The 19,159-nt window shown below is 44.2% G+C and overlaps 1 protein-coding gene across 4 annotated transcripts in view; it reads left to right on the forward strand.

Moving 5' to 3' along the window:
- The first annotated feature begins 10,736 nt into the window (after window positions 1-10,736).
- Window positions 10,737-19,159, forward strand: part of LOC140398633 (uncharacterized) — a 77,554-nt gene continuing 69,131 nt past the window's right edge. For 3 of the 4 annotated variants that reach the window (XR_011937521.1, XM_072487524.1, XM_072487527.1), the window contains exon 1: window positions 17,760-17,795. The gene's annotated coding sequence lies outside the window, so the exon portion shown is untranslated. Of the gene's footprint in view, window positions 11,070-17,759; window positions 17,796-19,159 lie in introns of those variants that run through there. The other variant, XM_072487525.1, reaches the window with a different exon arrangement.

Below are 19,159 nucleotides of genomic sequence, written 5' to 3' on the forward strand. Positions count from 1 at the left end.
GAATACGAATAACCTGTTTTGCCATTCCACGAGATCCTGGAATCTAACTTCACTGGAATGTCCGAGTTTAATGAGCTGAGGGTGATGAGAGGAGGTAGGTAGTCCTTGGCAGAATCAGATTTACAGGTAGTGGGGCCCCGCACTCGCCTTTATTTCTGCCCCCCCCCCCCCCAACCTTACGCCCCTGTCCACCCATCCTCGCTCCACAGAGCACAAAGGAGGAAACTGCAAATATACACAAACTGAACACTGCTTTTAAAACACACCTGGTTGAATAATTGCTAGAATCCAAGCTTACCTCCTGTCAGAATGACAGTAAAGATGGTCAATATTGCGGTGTGAGTTTAGACGGGAGCAAACATGAAACTTGCTGATGAGCAATGGGGTGGGAAAATCAGCCGATGACATCACTGCAGGACTGGCCAGTGTAGGACAGAATGAGCCAGTCCTGTGCAGGAGTAAATACTCCAATCAACAGGATGCATACGCTGCCTTTCAGTATATTTCACTGAATCTCACTCAGTTTCAAAAATTAAAGTTAACTTCCTTACTTCCTCTCACAAAGTCAAAGACGTTATTGCCATAAATTCACATGAGTGGAGTATTCAGTGATTCCAAGTCCAATATCAGGTGGATTCTGTTATTTGTCCTCAAGACTTTCTGAAGGCCAGTCCTGGGAGCGATGGTGGTTCGAACTATCAGCATGTGACCAGCTGCAGCCATTATATCAGACCCGCAGTGGACCAGTTTGCAAAACAGAATTTAAACAAGAGAACTTGGAAGAGGGGCAGATTTTTAAGATTTTCTTGCTTCATCCTTTGTTGGCATGGCAACGTAGATAGCTTTTTTACACACCTTTTCATCACAAAATCATCAATTACATCATTGTAGGTAAATTACTGTAAAGACGCACTTTCAATCATCAATATTGCTGAGCTTGTCAAATGATCCTGATTCATAGATCATAGAATTTACAGTGCAGAAGGAGGCTATTCGGCCCATCGAGTCTGCACCGGCTCTTGGAAAGAGCACCCTACCCAAGGTCAACACCTCCACCCTATCCGTATAACCCAGTAACCCCACCCAACACTAAGGGCAATTTATCATGGCCAATCCACCTAACCTGCACATCTTTGAACTGTGGGATGAAACCGGAGCACACGGAGGAAACCCACGCACACACGTGGAGGATGTGCAGACTCCGCACAGCCAGTGACCCAAGACAGAATCGAACCTGGGACCCTGGAGCTGTGAAGCAATTGTGCTATCCACAATGCTACCATGCTGCCATTGTACTTCGTAAATAATTTTTAACTCTTCAATGCAGAAAAAGAACGTTCACCTACACATCTGTGGCAGGTATTGTTAAAAATACTTTCAGAAATGAAATGAAAATCGCTTATTGTCACAAGTAGGCTTCAAATGAAGTTACTGTGAAAAGCCCCTAGTCGCCACATTCCAGCGCCTGTTCGGGGAAGCTGTTACGGGAATCGAACCGTGCTGCTGGCTTGCCTTCGTCTGCTTTCAAAGCCAGCGATTTAGCCCTGTGCCATATTTGGAAAAGTTGCTTGCAAACCATCACAAGTCTGTACAAATCAGCTGGTGATATCGAAGCATGTCATCATTAGCGATGAAATGAAATAATGTTTCCCTTCATCTTCAAAAAGATTTGTATTTATGTACTCCTGGTAAAATTAACTTTATTTCTTACTGCAGAGGCTTTTAGCATTTTCATCCAAACCTCTGTCAAAAAGCGTGCAAAATAAATCAATAGTTTTCTTCAGAAATTCACTTTTGCTCTGCAATATTGTGGCGCGAATAACATTGACAGTTAAAATGATGATCTTCTTTTCCCTTTGAAATGGATTTAATTATCTCTAGCTTTATCGAAAAATAACTTCCTGGACTTTCGTGTTGCTTCATATTGCTGAAGAAACTGATCTTGATTTTCGGCAGCTAATAAAGTGTCTGAAAGAGTAGATGTTTGCAGAGTTCAATCCCACATTTTTATCAGATTCAAAATCTGCAAAAATGGGATTCATCTTGCAACTGTGAAGCTGTGATTCTGATCATGGATTTCAAACAACACTCACTCTACTCTCCCGGGCAGCATGGTAGCACATTGGTTAGCACAGTTGCTTCACAGCGCCAGGTTCCCAGGTTCGATTCCCGGCTTGGGTCATTGTCTGTGCAGAGTCTGCACGTTCTCCCTGTGTCTGCGTGGCTTTCCACTGGGTGCTCCAGTTTCTTACCACAAGTCCCAAAAGACATGGTAATTTGGACATTCTGAATTCTCCCTTCGTGTACCGGAACAGGCGCCGGAATGTGGCGACTAGGGGCTTTTCACAGTAACTTCATTACAGTGTTAATGTGAGCCGACTTGTGACAATAAAGTTATTATTAAGATTATTGTTATAATCTGCCTGAATACTATTGGCTGGGGACTATTGGGTATCCCGTAGCTCCTAGGGAGTATGAGCTCCCCCAATGAGGAGGGCGGGGAGATCATTAGCAATTTCACCTGCATAAATAGAGCTGGGCAGTGTGGTACCAGCTAGAGGACTGAAGCAGTGGTGAAGTACTATTACTGCTGCTGTATATATTTAATTGTAAATAAAGTGATTTATTTTGACTCTGCAACCTCATGCTGGATTCTTCGTGGCCCTCACAAAAGTAGCCCTTTGATTTTTGCCAACTTCATCACGAAGAGGCACTCGCATTTTCTTACCTGTCCGGTCAGTCCCTCTTCCCACACTTGAGAAATCCTGGCCCAATTCCACTTGATTTATTGAAGCCAATCACGGCCAAGAAGGCTTTAACCTTCACCCGTCACTATTATCACTGGGAACTGGGTAGACTGTTGTCCATAGCTTACAGATATCATTGTGGTGCCTTTTATTTTTATTGTTTCTCCTGTCTAAGTCAGCAGAAGTGCTCTTCATGTTCAATGGCTGGACTCCCTCTCTTGGTACTGAAGTGTATGCTCACCCATGACAGTGGCTGATGCCCCTGTATCCATTTTTAGAGGTGTTAAGAACCTGGAGCATTACAGTAATAGGTTTTTGGATTAAACAGAGAGTGAATACCAGAATCACTGGTGCTGAGCTCTTCCACATTGTTTACTTGTAATACCTTGGTTGATTTATCAGCAATCTTGTCTTAGCTCTGCCCTGTTTGATCAAAGGTCCTCTTTCGTGACAATAAAAACATTCAGCCTCCTTAAGCTGACGTGATCCAGGAGTGTGGTTACCTCCACACCGGTAATGCTCCACTTTCAGCATTATTGACTGATTGCTTATTCTGTACCTTTTTGTTTTGTTGGTGGCTGAAATTATTTCCCACTTCACGGCTGCTTCGCCGGTTTTGCTGCTGCAGGTTCCTGCCCTAACTGGTGAACTTTGTGTGTTCTGCTGCTCTTGTGCATCTTTTTCAGCGCTTTTCACAGCCAATGTCATCTCCATTGTTCGTTTAAAATTTATGTTGGCCTCTACAAGCAATCTGAATTAAGTAGTGTTGGTGTTCATGCCAAAGCCAATCCCATAACATGTTGTTTTGGTGGCTCCAAAATCACAAAACTCTGATAATTGCTTCTGTTTAGCAATATAAGTCATGATCAATTCACCTGGGGCTCTCACCCTCAAATTAAATTTGAATCTATGGAGTATGACTGATAGTTGAGGTGGCAATTGAACCTTTGCTAAATTCACAAGCTCACTAAATGATTTGGAGTCGGGCACACTTGGGTGGTAAGACTGTGAATAAGATCTGAGTTCCACAAACACACAGGAGAATTGCTTTGTTTTTCATATCCACTATTTTGTTTGCTTGGAAATAATACCCAAGGTGCTTGACAAATTGCGTCTAGTCCTCTGTGGAGGAGTCAAATGGGTCTATTCGCCCAAAGAGAGGCATTCTGGTGAATACATTTTTTTAGACTTTGATTAAAACAGGATATTCACAGGTGTTGGGCCAGAGGCAGTGTCAAGATAATTTATCCTTGTTGCCAAATGGAAAGATGCACTTTCAGAGACTTCTTTAACGAATACAAAAGCTATTTATTAATAAGGGTTGTGCAGTAGCGCGTGGCTCAAGTTATCTCCCAAAATGTCTCTTTGCCTAAGAGAACCCACCCACAGGGATGATTCCCGACTCTGAATCCCCATTGGTCACTCAGGCTATGTGACCCTTATTCTGCTGGGTTGCCCTTAAAGGAACAATCACTACAGCTGGTTCTAATTTTGTAACTTATACCTTCAAGTCCTAGACTTTTCAACTAGCTGAAACAATTTCTCCCAATCTGCCCTATCAGTTCCCCTTAATATCAATACTCACTGTCTGGGCTCAGACAGGACAAAGACAATAAGGCATTAGAAGATGATCAGAGGTCTTCCCCAAACTAAATTAGTATCTTCATGTAGAGAGCACTGGATGTTGGGGGAGGGGGCGCTGCAATTTGTTTCAAGAAAGAATACACTTTAGAAGGGCTGCTTCAGAACTTCTGCTTGATTAACATTTAGAACATGATATTCTTGTTCCCAAATAGTTATGCACGTATCTGGGAACCACTGAATTTACCTGCATTGCATGTACACACATGTCTACCACATTGACTGATTTTCTATGCTAGTGTTCCTCATATCAAATAGTCCAAGTTACACAGTGAACTTGTGGACCTTTGAAAATCTTGAATTTCATGCTTGCAGAATCAATTTCTTTTAATTTATTGACAACGCCACATGAAAAGCCAGTGTCACAAAAAAAGCATCACTGCCAAAAATGATGGAGAGAAGACTGTGTAGGCTAAGATGCAATAATACTAAACTTGTTTTTTTGTAAAGTCTGCAATTGTAGGGCAACGTAAGGTAAGACTGAGGAAGACTATTATTTCCACGTGTGATCGCACAGCTGAGGAATAGCTCTTGAGGGTTGGTCCGTTGCTGTCTATATCCACTGCTGTGTTGTCCCTGGTTTGTTTGATATCAACTTACTGTGACATCATAAAGTTCTGCTCCAGTGACATCACGAATGGAGGTATGAGCTACATTCACTTGATATATAACAGGCCTTCTCCTTTCATTGTAATATTGGACAACCTAGAGAGTTCTTCATGACTTTTTATGTGTACAAGTAGGAGTGACAGTGCTCGAATCAGGAGGCAGGTAGCTTATTCAGTGTGCTAGACTGTTCTTGGATTTTGAGGGTTTGGTGGGAAGATTACAGTTTAGTAATATTTACTGTAATGTACTTATTTACATCTCCTGCTAGGTATCACTCAGATTATGTCTGTGACAAACGGGGAAAAGTAGGGTTACCCATTGAATAGTGGTTAGAAAACTGAGTACTGGTCAAGGAGCAACACAAGAAAATCACAAAATTGTAAGTTAATGATATCTTTAACTGTCTTTCAAAGACAATTTCCCCTCACCTGTTTGAAATTCTTGCTTGGTTCATCTGTATCTGAAGAGATTAGGTTTTGCTGTGGTACTAACCTGACTCAACCAATTGGGCAGCACAGTAGCACAGTGGTTAGCATTGTTGCTTCACAGCGACAGGGTTCCGGGTTCGATTCCCGGCTTGGGTCACTGTCTGTACGGAGTCTGCACTTTCGCCCCGTGTCTGCATGGGTTTCTTCCGGGTGCTCCGGTTTCTTCCCACAAGTCGCGAAAGACATGCTGTTTGGATATTCTGGATTCTCCTTCAGTGTGCCTGAACAGGCGTCGGAATGTGGCGACTAGGGGATTTTCACAGTAACTTCATTGCAGTGTTAATGTAAGCCGACTTGTGACAATAAAGATTATTATTATAAGTAAGTATGACCTGTGCATAATTGTCCATTTACACTGCATTCAAAGGAGATACCTGACCTTCACTCATTGCCTCCTTGAATTGAAAATGAATGAAAATCGCTTATTGTCACAAGTGGGCTTCAAATGAAGTTATTGTGAAAAGCCCCTAGTTGCCACATTCCGGCGCCTGTTCGGGGAGGCTGGAGGATTGGAGCTGAGACTGAGCTCTACTATGTAGGGCTCAACCAGTGTATTATCACACAGTCCTGAGTGGATTATTAAAATAACACTGCAATGAAGTTACTGCATAAAGCCCCTAGTCGCCTGCTTGGGTACACAGAGGGAGAAATCAGAATGCCCAATTCACCTAACAGCATGTATTACTGGACTTGTGGGAGGAAAACAGGAGCACCCGGAGGAAAGCCAAGCAGACACGGGGGGAACGTGCAGACTCCGCGCAGAGTTCCCGCCAGCAGCGACCAGCAGTGACCCAAGCCTGAAATCGAACCTGGGACTCTGGCGCTGTGAAGCCATAGCGCTAATCACTATGCTACCATGCCACCACCTAAACAAGCCAACCATCAACATTCTAAACTAACAGTCAGCATGCCCAGTGAATCAGTTTACTAGCATTGAACAAGAAAAATCTTTTCATCTCACTGGAATTGGAGTTTGTGTCTGATTTAACCAAGCGGAGGATTGTGAAGGCAGACTAGACGTTACCAGAACCATTCAAGCTTGTTAAAGGGAAGGTAATCTTAAAATTAACTCTCAAAATGTGAGTGTTGTGGAAGACCAGCATGTATTGCTCATTCCTAGTTATCTCCAATCTATGCAATGGAGTCATTTGCTAAGCAATTTCACAGGGCAGTTAAGAGTCAACGCAATTGGCATGGGACTGAAACGTAGGAACAGGAGGAGGCCATTCAAACACCCAGCCAGTTCCACCATTTAAATAGATCATCTTAATTCTATCTACCCACCTTGGTTCTGTAACACTAATCTGGATACTTTTACCTTACTAAAATCTATTAATTTCTATTTTGAAAATTTCAGTTGATCCCACAGCATCAACATCCTTTTGAGAGAGAGAGATCCAGGGCGCGATTCTCCGAAATGGAGACTAAGTGTTCGCGCCGTCGTGAACGCAGTCGCGTTTCACGGCGGCGCGAAACGGGCACGGGGACAACACCGCTCCAGCCTTACATCCTGGCACGGACTGGGGGCGGCGGCAACCCACGCATGCGCAGTGGCGAAGCGCCAACCGATGCATGCGTGGTAGACTCGCGGAACGCTCTGGCCCTGACGCGACATGGCGCGGGGGTTCTGGGGCTGGGAGCGGAACAAAGTAGGCCCGGGAGGGGGGAGAGGCCGGCCCGCCGATCGGTAAGCCCCGATCGTGGGCCAGACCCCATCGGAGGCCTCCGCCCCCCCCGGTGAAGGAGTGCTTTTCCCCGCCCCACAGCCTGCCCCCCCGGCCCTTCGCGCAGAGTTCCCGCCGGCAGCGACCAGGGGTGAACGGCGCCGGCGGGACTCTGCCGTTTCCGCGCGGCCGCTCGGCCCATCCGGGCCGGAGAATCGGCGGCCCAGCTGCGGACAGTGGCCAGCGCCACGCCAAACGAGCCCGTGCAAGTGGCCCCGATTCTCCGCACCTCAGAGAATCGCCCGCCGGCGTCGGGGTGGTGTGGCGCGGTTTCGCCGATTCTCCGGCCCGGTGCGGGGCTGGGAGTATCGCGCCTCCTGATTTCCATAACCCTTTGTGTGAGAAGTGCTGTCTGTTATCTCGCTCTAACTTTAAGGTGTTGTCTCTGTATTCTAGAGTCCTCCACTGGAGTAAATAGTTTCTCTCTATTTACCCGATAAAATCCTTTAATCATTTTGAACACCTCAATTAGTTCACCCTTAATCTTCTATCCAACATGTATGCATACTCATAATTTATTTCTCTTAGCCCAGGTGGAGTCAGAGATAGACCGGAGGGGGTTTCCTTCCTTAAAGAACATTTGTGAACTTGTTGAAATTTTATGACAACCCAAAAGCTTCATGGACACCTTGACTAAACAGCAAAGGTGGGATTTGAAGCTACCAACCCTTCAACTGGCTCCATGTGCACTTAAGAAAGGAAAGTGCTAAAATGAGTTGATGACTTTAGAGAGTTCAGTAATGGGTGTGTTTATTTAGTGGCTTAATTTGAGCATTGGACTTATAGACTTGGTGGTGTTTTGGAAACTCAATGGGAGTGGGTTCTGAATCGTATTGGGAAGTGCTTCATCTAAAATATATCACCCAGTTTGCCTTTTTTAGGATTTGGGTACACTGCAGTCCTGTGATTTGTAATGAGGATCATGGAGTGATTGGTATGCGGGTGAAGTGCCAAAATATGCTCGATAACTTCCAAAGCAGTTTACAGTTTGTTATCGATGCTAATTCTGATGGTTCTTTTGTTACTGTGGAGTAACTGGGAAAGAGCCAACACCACCGCATAGATGCTTTCCTGTGACATTTCCTTGTTAGCTATTTTAATGGAGGCTATAACCATTTGCATGCAAAGTGTCAGCTGCTACTCAGCAATTTCACCTCCAGAGAAGGTCATTGATCCGCTCTGCAGAGACTCGAACAGAAAAATCTAGATATTGTCGGAGGTGCCGTCTATGGAGTGAGATGTAAAACTGCTGGGATTAGCTACAAGTTTTATTTATTCCCCGTCTGATTTTACTTTCCGTTGAAGTCAGTAGAGACTAAAATCAGATGTGTGTAAAATTGTTCCCGACTAGTGTGGTTAAAATTACCCCCTGGGACACAAGGATCATGTTTAGGTTTGGTACTTCGTTAGAATTCAGATCGAAGATTATATTTGGATAACGATGGTTCTCTCTTACCCTCTTAATCGTTCTAAGAATTTTGCATTATGTTCTTTAACCAAACTTGAATTAAGCGAGACCTCAAACTGAATAAAAACCGCCTGTGTGAATCTGGATTATGTTGGCATCTGGGTCAAACATTGATTCCGATTGTGGACCATGTTTTTCAAGTGTCGGTCGGCACAGCAGGTTGGGAATGTTGTAGCTGCGGTTTGCAAAAGGTTTCAGTTCACAAGCTAACATGATATACGAGTTGGTTTCCTAATAAAATGAACTGGATCCTGTAAAGCTGCCCTGAAATCCCTGCATCAATTTTTATTTTCATATTAAAAATATCTGCAACCCTTCAGTGAAGTTATTTTTGGATCTCAAGGTAGGGTTACAGCAGGCCCCTAAAGGCAGTAAAGAAAGTGTCAAAAGGCAATATTTCTCGGGCGGGGTTGGCGGGCGAGGGGTGCTGAGAGTGTGCTGGGACCTCAGTGGGAATACATCTTAAACATTCAGAATTAATATTCTCTCTTTACTCACCTCCAAATCCCCCACTGCTGCAAACTACGCTCTTGTGGTCCACTGCTTCGTCAGGCCAAAGCGATTCTTCTTGACAACTTTTTACTTAATGTTTCTCCAGCGAAAGTCCCAGCAGGCTCCTTTAGGGAAGGAGGGCGTGGGGGTGAGGGTGGGGAGAGGGCACTGAAGGAGAAATGGAACCAAACCAGATTCTATTCGTGGGCTAACTAGCTGGCTTGTCAAGCAGACCAGGGATTACCCCCTGTGGAGCAGCATGTACTTCAGTGGGCAGACTTTTCCTTTGGCTTCCAATATTTAAACAGGCAATCTGGGTTGACAGTGCCAGGGCAGCAGTGAGGGCATGATGGATACACTGTTGGAGGTGCTTTTTGGGATGAGGTGTTAATTAAGGTCGTCTCTGCCCTCCCAGGTGAGTGTGAACATCATTTAAAAAGATGACGATCTGGCCATGATTTCGTTGGTGTCTGTGGGATCTTGCTGTGTGAAAAATTGGTTGCCATCTTTCCTACATCATGTGGAGATGCCGGCGTTGGACTGGGGTGAGCACAGTAAGAAGTCTTACAACACCAGGTTAAAGTCCAACAGGTTTGTTTCAAATCACTAGCTTTTGGAGCACAGCTCCTTCACCTGAGGAAGGAGCAGTGCTCCTTTAACCTGGTGTTGTAAGACTTCTTACTGTTCCTACATTAAAGCACTGACAATGCTTCAAAGGTTACTTCACTGTGAATAACTGCAAGAGGTGCTGTAGAAATAGAAATCTTTCTTTCATGGAACGGCTCTTTGTAGTAAAGACATTGTGTAAATGCACGGTGCAGTTTTCCCTGATGGTGAAAGTGGTCAGCAGTTAGGGAATTCTTCCTGTTTCCCTTTCTATGGCAAGTGAAGAGCTCGATCTGTCACGGACTCTAATTGACTGTAACCCAGCGATCAAAGCTGAATGTGCTGGTGTTTGCTGGTGTATAGAGTCCACCATGCACTGATGTGGGATCTTGACCTTTTTAAGAGGCGGCAGTGGAGTTTCTGTTTAGGGCCCGGTGCTGACGCAATCAATAGCCAATCCCAGGCATCACCTTCACTCAGGATTCTGCTGGTTGCATTGTGCCATTTGCAGCATGTTCCAATTCTTTAGGATGGAATACTGAGCCCAAGATCGCTCGGTCGCTGTAAGAGCTGGAAACAGGTTGTTTTCTTTTACAAATCTAACATTCCACTTCATTCAACTGTCAATTTGCTCATGTGCCGATTGCGTTGAAATCTTGTGGAGCTTTCACACCCACTAACTGCTGAATTTAAAGGAGTTCCAGTGTCTCTTGGTTTGCATTTTTTTCTTTATATATTTTTTTAAACCCACCTATCTTTTATTTTATTTCTATCTTCCCCATCTTTCCCTTTTCACTTTCTGTCTCTTCTCTCGTTCTGTTGCAGACACTGGAGCGAGCTTGCAGGGGTGCAGAGCCAGCCCCTCTGTGACACTGTACATGTGAGCTCAGGGCGAGTGTGTGTTTGCAGCCTGGGGCTCCCGAAGAATGGTCCTTGACTACAGTATTCATTGGGATTGTGGCTCTTGACTGCAATCTGGTGAATGACTCAAGTGTAAACTCAAGCCTCTTCTCACTCACCTGAACCCACCAGGACAATTCTGAAGCAATGAGCGTCACCGGACTCTTTCTTTATATTTTAGCAGAATGAAAGACCCTCTGAGGGGATTGCCCCAGGGATCTGCAAAAGAGGGCCTGCAAAAAGGGGGCCCCGGAACAGTGACTGGCAACGAGTCGGAGAATGGCAGGGAGAAGGATTTTGAGACACCGCAAGAGGCCCCTACAACTGCCAATCGGCGGAACACAAGTACTGATGATCCCCATAAAGCACGAGCAAAGGTTATGAAGAAAAAGAGGTAAGAATCAAACCTGATCCGGCTTGTTTTTTGTTTCAGACGGCAATTGAACCAACATGACATATTCCAGTTAGTGAACGGGCGCGACAGTGGGAGGTCCCAGTTCACTGCTCTTGGTGAAGGCCATTGTGGGGGTGGGGGTCAGGTTGGGGGCTGGCGTGGGAGGACGGGGTTTAATTCCGATTGCTGCTCCTGTTGCTGATCATTGCATCTTTCCAGGGGCAACCTCTTCTGAAAATTAACAGAGGAACTGTGAAGCTATCTATGTTGAATAGTCTGTCGACGATTATTTATATGAAGGGTCAGAAACTGGGCTGTCATTTGCTTCCTTCAACAGATGGGGGGGGGGGGGGGGTCATTTCAGTCTTATTGATTAAAACAATATGCAATACAGACTAAAACATTCTATGAGAATAAACTTCTCATTTTCCAAATGAGAATTTCTCCTCCAGCGAGTTTTGAGTACCTCTGTTAAGTTTCCCCTTTACCTTCTGTGATCTAAAGAGGACTAGCACAACTTCTCCAACTTTGCTACATAGTGGAACTCTCTCGTCCCTGATATCATCCTGGTAAACTGTGGATCCTCTCCAGGGCATCAATATCCTTCCTAAAATGAATGAAATGAAATGAAATCGCTTATTGTCACAAGTAGGCTTCAAATTAAGTTATTGTGAAAAGTCCCTAGTCGCCACATTCCGGCGCCTGTTCGGGGAGGCTGGTACGGGAATTGAACCGTGCTGCTGGCCTGCCTTGGTCTGGTTTAAAAGCCAGTGATTTAGCCCAGTGTGGTGGGGTGTGCTGCCCAGAGTTGGTCTAGGAGGGCAGTGCATGGTGAGGATGGATATGTCACGGACCAATAGTGGGGTTGGGGGTGGGGTACCACAAGTCATGTGACATATTCTCAGAATTTGTCCAATCAGAATTACCAACCTTGGCTTCTATGAGTTTCCAGTCTGTATGCCACCCGCAGGAAGCACTTCCCATCAGCAGTAAATCTTCTAGAATTAGGCGTCCCCCATGGAACATTAGGAAAAGGTGTTCTGAGCTGAACCATATCGTCTGGATACAGAACTGGCTAGGCCATAGAAGGCAGAGAGTAGCAATGGAAGGATGCTTTTCTCATTGGAGGGCTGTGACCAGTGGTGTTCCACAGGGATCAGTGCTGGGACCTTTGCTCTTTGTAGTATATATAAATGATTTGGTGGAAAATGTAACTGATCTGATTAGTAAGTTTGCAGACGACACAAAGGTTGGTGGAATTGCGGATAGCGATGAGGACTGTCGGAGGATACAGCAGGATTTAGATTGTTTGGAGACTTGGGCAGAGAGTTGGCAGATGGAGTTTAATCTGGACAAATGTGAAGTAATGCATTTTGGAAGGTCTAATGCAGGCAGGGAATATACAGTGAATGGTAGAACCCTCAAGAGTATTGAAAGTCAAAGAGATCTAGGAGTACAGGTACACAGGTCATTGAAAGGGGCAACACAGGTGGAGAAGGTAGTCAAGAAGGCATACGGCATGCTTGCCTTCATTGGCCGGGGCATTGAGTATAAGAATTGGCAAGTCATGTTGCAGCTGTATAGAACCTTAGTTAGGCCACACTTGGAGTATAGTGTTCAATTCTGGTCGCCACACTACCAGAAGGATGTGGAGGCTTTAGAGAGGGTGCAGAAGAGATTTACCAGAATGTTGCCTGGTATGGAGGGCATTAGCTATGAGGAGCGGTTGAATAAACTCGGGTTGTTCTCACTGGAACGAAGGAGGTTGAGGGGAGACCTGATAGAGGTATACAAAATTATGAGGGGCATAGACAGAGTGGATAGTCAGAGGCTTTTCCCCAGGGTAGAGGGGTCAATTACTAGGGGCATAGGTTTAAGGTGAGAGGGGCAAGGTTTAGAGTAGATGTACGAGGCAAGTTTTTTACGCAGAGGGTAGTGGGTGCCTGGAACTCGCTACCGGAGGAGGTGGTGGAAGCAGGGACGATAGTGACATTTAAGGGGCATCTTGACAAATACATGAATAGGATGGGAATAGAGGGATACGGACCCAGGAAGTGTAGAAGATTGTAGTTTAGTCGGGCAGCATGGTCGGCACGGGCTTGGAGGGCCGAAGGGCCTGTTCCTGTGCTGTACATTTCTTTGTTCTTTGTTCTTTGTCCTTTACCAGGAGATATGTGAACACGGCTGATATGAGCATTTTAGAACTGGTGATCATGGTGCTTTGAGTCCTGGTTATCATTTGGTGTTTAGTAAATAAAAAGAGGAGCTTGTTTTGTGAGGGAGTAACTATTATTTATTAATATACAGTTAACTTTGTGCCAGTTGATGGTTTAGCGACAATGTTGATTATTCAGCAAACTAAGACATGTGGAAATAAAAAGAAAAATTAGCATCTTCCACACCCCTCATCCCACCTCCGGACACTCCAAATCTCCCAAAAATTATCTTACAGGGTCAATGAAAAATAAAATAGCTTCGAGTAAATTTCAGGAATGCTGCTCTCAACCTGAGACAGCAGGCAGGATTAAAATTGACCGACACAATCCGACATCTGGATTTAATCAGGGAGGATAAAAATTATCCAGCTAGATGCAGATGAGGACTGATGGAGGAGTGTCTGTGCCCTTGAGTGAGTCAGTGCTTTTAAGAGAGGAGTGGAGAGTGTTGGAACAAAAGTAGTAGACACTTTGGAGCGATTTAATCTTGAGAATTCAGTTAATAGTTAAAAACCAACCTCAAGACCAAAGAAAAAGAAGGAACTGTCCATTAAAGGACATTTGTGTTGTTTGTAGAGAAAGATGTTAGTTAATATCGATATATTGGATGTCATATTTCCTTTTTAAAAAAATATTTTTATGAGTGTATTTGCAAGTTTTTATAATAATAACAATAACAGCGACATAAACATGGTACAATAAATATTTTCACCCCATCACAATCTTCACACATCCCAACCATACAACAACAGCCCTCTCCCCCACCCCCTCTTTGGAATTCTGATTCTGCTGACATTTTAATTTTCCCCGAGAAAGTCGACGAACGGCTGCCACCTCCGGGTGAACCCGACCATTGACCCTCTTAAGGCGAAATTTATTCTCTCGAGACTGAGAAACCCAGCCATGTCACTAACCCAGGTCTCTACACTCGGGGGCTTCGAGTCCCTCCACGTTAATTAGATCCGTTTCCGCGCTACCAGGGAGGCAACGGCCAAGACATCGGCCTCTTTCACCCCCTGCACTCTCGGCTCTTCCGACACTCCAAGAATCGCCACCTCCGGACTTGGCACCACCCGTGTTTTGAGTACCGTGGACATTGCCTTAGCGAAACCCTGCCAAAACCCTCGAAGCTTCGGGCATGCCCAAAACATGTGGACATGATTTGCTGGGCTTCCCTCGCATCTCGCACACCTATGGATGTCACATTTCCTGACATAACCACAATCAATGTACTTCAAATATGCATCATTTGTTGTGAGGTGTCATGGGACTTGAAGTCATGAAAGCTGTTATTTATTTGAAAGTTCTTTATTTTAATACATTTTTTTGTTCTCTCTCTCAGTTTACATTATCATTTGAAATTCAGAATTTGATTACTGCTTTGTAATTGCTCCCATGCATCTTTTAAATGAACCTAATGATCCAACGCCAATACTGCAGGACACCGCCTCAATTAAAAAATAAATTATATTCGTCAAGTGGGGGTGATTGGGAGATGCTCATCTCAGGGTTTAAAAGTCTGTTGACTGCGGGAGGATAGAGAGGGTAGAAAGAGATAAGGAACTGAACATACATTAGTTGGAGTAAGAGATTGAACAATATGGTCTTGGCTTTAACTGGAAAAACGTACTGGGAGTAGATGGACATGCGAGCTTCAATTAAGGAAATAAAATGGGGAAGAACTGGTAAACTTGAGACAGGAAAAGGATGAGGGAAAAGAGAGCGAAAATAACACAATGAGAGGGGCAGCACGGTGGCGCAGTGGGTTAGCCCTGCTGCTTCACGGCGCCGAGGTCCCAGGTTCAATCCCGGCTCTGAGTCACTGGCCGTGTGGAGTTTGCCCATTCTCCCCATGTTTGCATGGGTATCGCCCCCCCACAACCCAAAGATGTGCAAGGTAGGTGTATTGGCCACAGTAAAATTGCCCCTTAATTGGAAAAAAATAATTGGGTACTCTAAATTTATTTAAAACAAAAAAAAAGAAAAGAAAACAAAGGGAAGGAAAGAGAAGAAAAGAGGTTTGAAGGGGTGAGAAAAAAAGTTACAAGACCAAGGGGATGAATGAGTAGAGATATACACCAGAATTCAACCTTATCTCTGTAGCAATTCATGTGGCATTTCAGTGATGCATCAGTGCTCAGTGTCATGGATTATTAGGTTACAATTTTGGGGTATTTGTAAATACATAATGTTTAAATGAAGATGAAATCATAAACTCCCCTGCTGTTTTAACAGTAGAACTGTAGTATGTCAAGACAGAATCCAATCTCCAAACTTCTAATATCTCTTGGAGGAAAGAAGATTTAAATTACTCCCTCCACCCCCATCCTCCCAAAATCATCCTGGCTGAAGTTGGTTAACTCCTCATTGGCTGAGTATTTAAACTGTTGTCATACTTTTGTTACAATTTCAGTTGTTGTTACAACTAGACGGGAAGATCCCAGAATGGAACCCTGGCTCAATAGACCATAACGTTTACGTATTTTTATAAAACATGGAGGAACAGAGTCACAGGACCGCTAGTTAGTTTTAACAACAAGAAAAAACATTTATTAAACATGAAAAGTTGGATTATTGTACAATACTCCTTTACTCCCCCTTTAGCTTAACAAATACACACCGATTTAAAGATTAACACGGATTACATGGCCTCATTGATACATAAAGTCCCTTTTAAACAATTGACTGTGGTCAAATACACTCCACTCTGAACCCAAGTTAGTGTCTGTGGATTTCTCCTCAGGATCCCCCAGATGATTGCCACATGTGGGTTTCCAAACTCCACTCCCAAAGCATGATTTAAAATCTTCTCTCATAATTATGTTTTCCCTTAGCGGTTTCCTTCCAAAATCCAGATCAGGCTTTCCAAATGACACTTTAAACAAAGCCTCTGCTCCACTTTTGACAGTGACTCCAGTCCAGGGTTTTACACCTCCGCTTTTAGGATTTCTTTGTCTTGGCTGCTGTGCAAACTGTTCACAATTGCTTTAACTCTCGAATCACAGACTGTATTAAAATGGCATTAAACATTCCATTTACCTCTGAAGCCTGCTTTCCCACTTCAAATCTGGTTAGTGAAATTCTCTCCTTAACCCTCCCACCCTGCTTATTCTCTCTTCCAACCTCTTTCATCGGGCAGGAGATACAAAAGTGTGAGAACACGTACTAACAGATTCAAAACAGCTTCTTCCCCGCTGTTACCAGACTCCTGAATGACCCTCTTATGGACTGAACTGATCTCTCCACGCACCTTCTCTACTGAGTGGCATTACACTCTGTCTGCCTCATCCGATGTCTATGTGTTACTTTGTGTATTTCTCTTATAGACCATAAAATTTACAATGCAGAAGGAGGCCAGTCGGCCCATCGAGTCTGCACTGGCCCTTTGAAAGCGCACCCTACTTAAGTCCACATCTCTACCCTATCCCGTAACCCAGTAACCTCACCAACCTTTTTTTTGGACATCGAGGGCAATTTATCATGGCCAGTCCACCTAACCTGCACATCTTTGGAGGAAACCAGAGCGCTCGGAAGAAACCCACGCAGACACGGGGAGAACGTGCAGACTCCGCACAGACTGCGACCCAAGCCGGGAATTGAACCCGGGTCCCTGGCACTGTAAAGCAACAGTGCTATTCCACCCGTAAGTCCTGTTTTTCATGTATGGATCAATCGGTATGGCTGGACGCAGAAGAATACTTTTCACTGTCCCACGGTACATGTGACAATAAATCTAAATCCAAATCCAAACTCAGAGGCCTTTGTTTACTTTTCCTCGAATTCTTCTGAATGATACCTTGGTCTCTGTTTTCTTAACTCCAGTCATCTTAAACATTCCTTCTGACAAAATGTCCTTGTTATCTGGACTGTAGCTTGCTCCTTAGGAAGCTTACATCTTTGCAACTCTCTTGACCTGTCCAGCTTCTCCTGGCAGTGTGAGAGAGGTTTACTCCCCAGTGTCCTGTCTCCAACTGATATCGTATTAGGTGAACTAAAACTTAAAAGCTTCTTTACCTTACAAGGCCCCAATTGCTGAGCAAGCCCACATACCTCTGCTGGTCTATTTATTCTTCACGCCATTGTCCTCTCTGAGCACAATAGAATCACAGTTGGAATTTAACCAACTCTCACAGATACAAACATCTTTTTCAAGCATGTATCTAACTATAGGTTTTATTCTTCCAGGCACAGAAACATTAAATTAAACCCACTTAAAATGATATCATATTTCTAATGGTTACCAATTTAAATATAAATCCCTTAAACTACCTTTATTTTCCCAATGCTGTTAATCTGATGATTCTGTTTCAGTGCCCCGGGATGATATCACAGTATTAGACTTAAGGGCGGGTGAGATATGATAGTTCTTTTAAAAAAAAGATAAGATTGAAAAGGACACTTGAGATAGTCTTTATTGAATCAAAGCTCCTTGTGCACGTGTCTGTCTCTTTGTATCTTTCCTGTTTCAGATGAATATGGATCAATCTTTCAAATTGCAAGCAGTCTAGTGGTGAGTACCCGGAACTTGAGTTGGTCTCTGCTGTGACTCCTCTACTTTCTTCCTTATTGGAAACATTCTGGCCTCACAACTTCCAATTTTGACCCAGCTTAATAACTGGTACTCTGCATTAAAAACACATACACAACTCAATAAATCTCCTGATGGTTCACTGGGTAAATAGCTTTTCCAAGACTGATGAGTGTTGACCTGGAAACGCCTTCATTTGAGATCCACCTTTTGCTGAACGGACTGATCCATCAGTTGAAGTGATAGAAGTTGGGCTGGCAGTGTAGAGACTGGCAGTGTAGAGACTGGCAGTGTAGAGACACTCGAGGTGGGAAGTTAGAGATAGGGAGCAGAAATTTACAGTAATTACTCCATGGGTGTTATGGTCCTGTTCAAATAAAAAATAAATGCCAGATTGTCTCTCACCTTTTACAATAACACTCTCCCCTCCTCCCTGGAAACAGCTGGTTCATTCTGGGCTGCAATTCCATACTTTAAGAAGCATGTCAACACCTTCAAGAGGTTGCAGAGCAGATTTACCAGAATGATGCCAGGGATTTGGGACTTTAGTGACATGGAAGTTTGGATTGTTCACCTTGGAACAAGGAAGATTAAGAGGCGATTTGTTGGGGGTGTTTAAATACCCTAAAGAATCTTGATAGAGTAAATAGGGCAGTGGCAGAAGCATTGGTAACCTGAGGAAACAGATTTAAGGTAATTGGTAAAAGAAACGGAGTGTGATGAGGGGAATTTGTTTTGACGCCGCCATTTGCTTCCGACTGGAATGTACTTGCTGGAATGTGGTGGAAGCAGATTCCCCAAAACCTTTCAAAATGGAATTCTATAAATGCTTAATTGGGAAAAATAAATGCAGGGCTATGGGGAAAGAAGAGGAAGAATGAGATTAATTGGATGGCTCTTTCAAAGAGACAGCACAGGTCCAATGGGTTTGAATGACCTCCTTCCGGACTGGATTATTCGAGGATTCTGGGAATACCAGCCATTCGCTATCAGCCGAGTGCCAGTGGAAGATTTTGACATGAGGACGGCCTTAGCAGAGCTGAGTTCGATGCCCACGTCAGCTGATCTCTAAGACATTTTCCAGCATGAGTCACTGACTCGTAATCAGAAATGAGAACTGTGTTTGATTCACCTCCCTGTTTCCTCTAACCCCCACACTGCCCGCTCCCTTATCTCCCAATTCAAGGGCAGTAAAGCTTATTGCTTTCCCTCACTAGCCTCCCAGGATGCGATTAGTCAACTGAAGGCAGGCCATGAATTGAACAATGGGCCTTGTATGTCCAACCTTGTTATAATCATGCTGAATGGGCTGGATTTTCATCCTAGAGCTGGGTATCAGGAGTTGG

Source organism: Scyliorhinus torazame, chromosome 21 (genome assembly GCF_047496885.1).
Source record: "Scyliorhinus torazame isolate Kashiwa2021f chromosome 21, sScyTor2.1, whole genome shotgun sequence".
Classification (NCBI taxonomy): domain Eukaryota; kingdom Metazoa; phylum Chordata; class Chondrichthyes; order Carcharhiniformes; family Scyliorhinidae; genus Scyliorhinus; species Scyliorhinus torazame.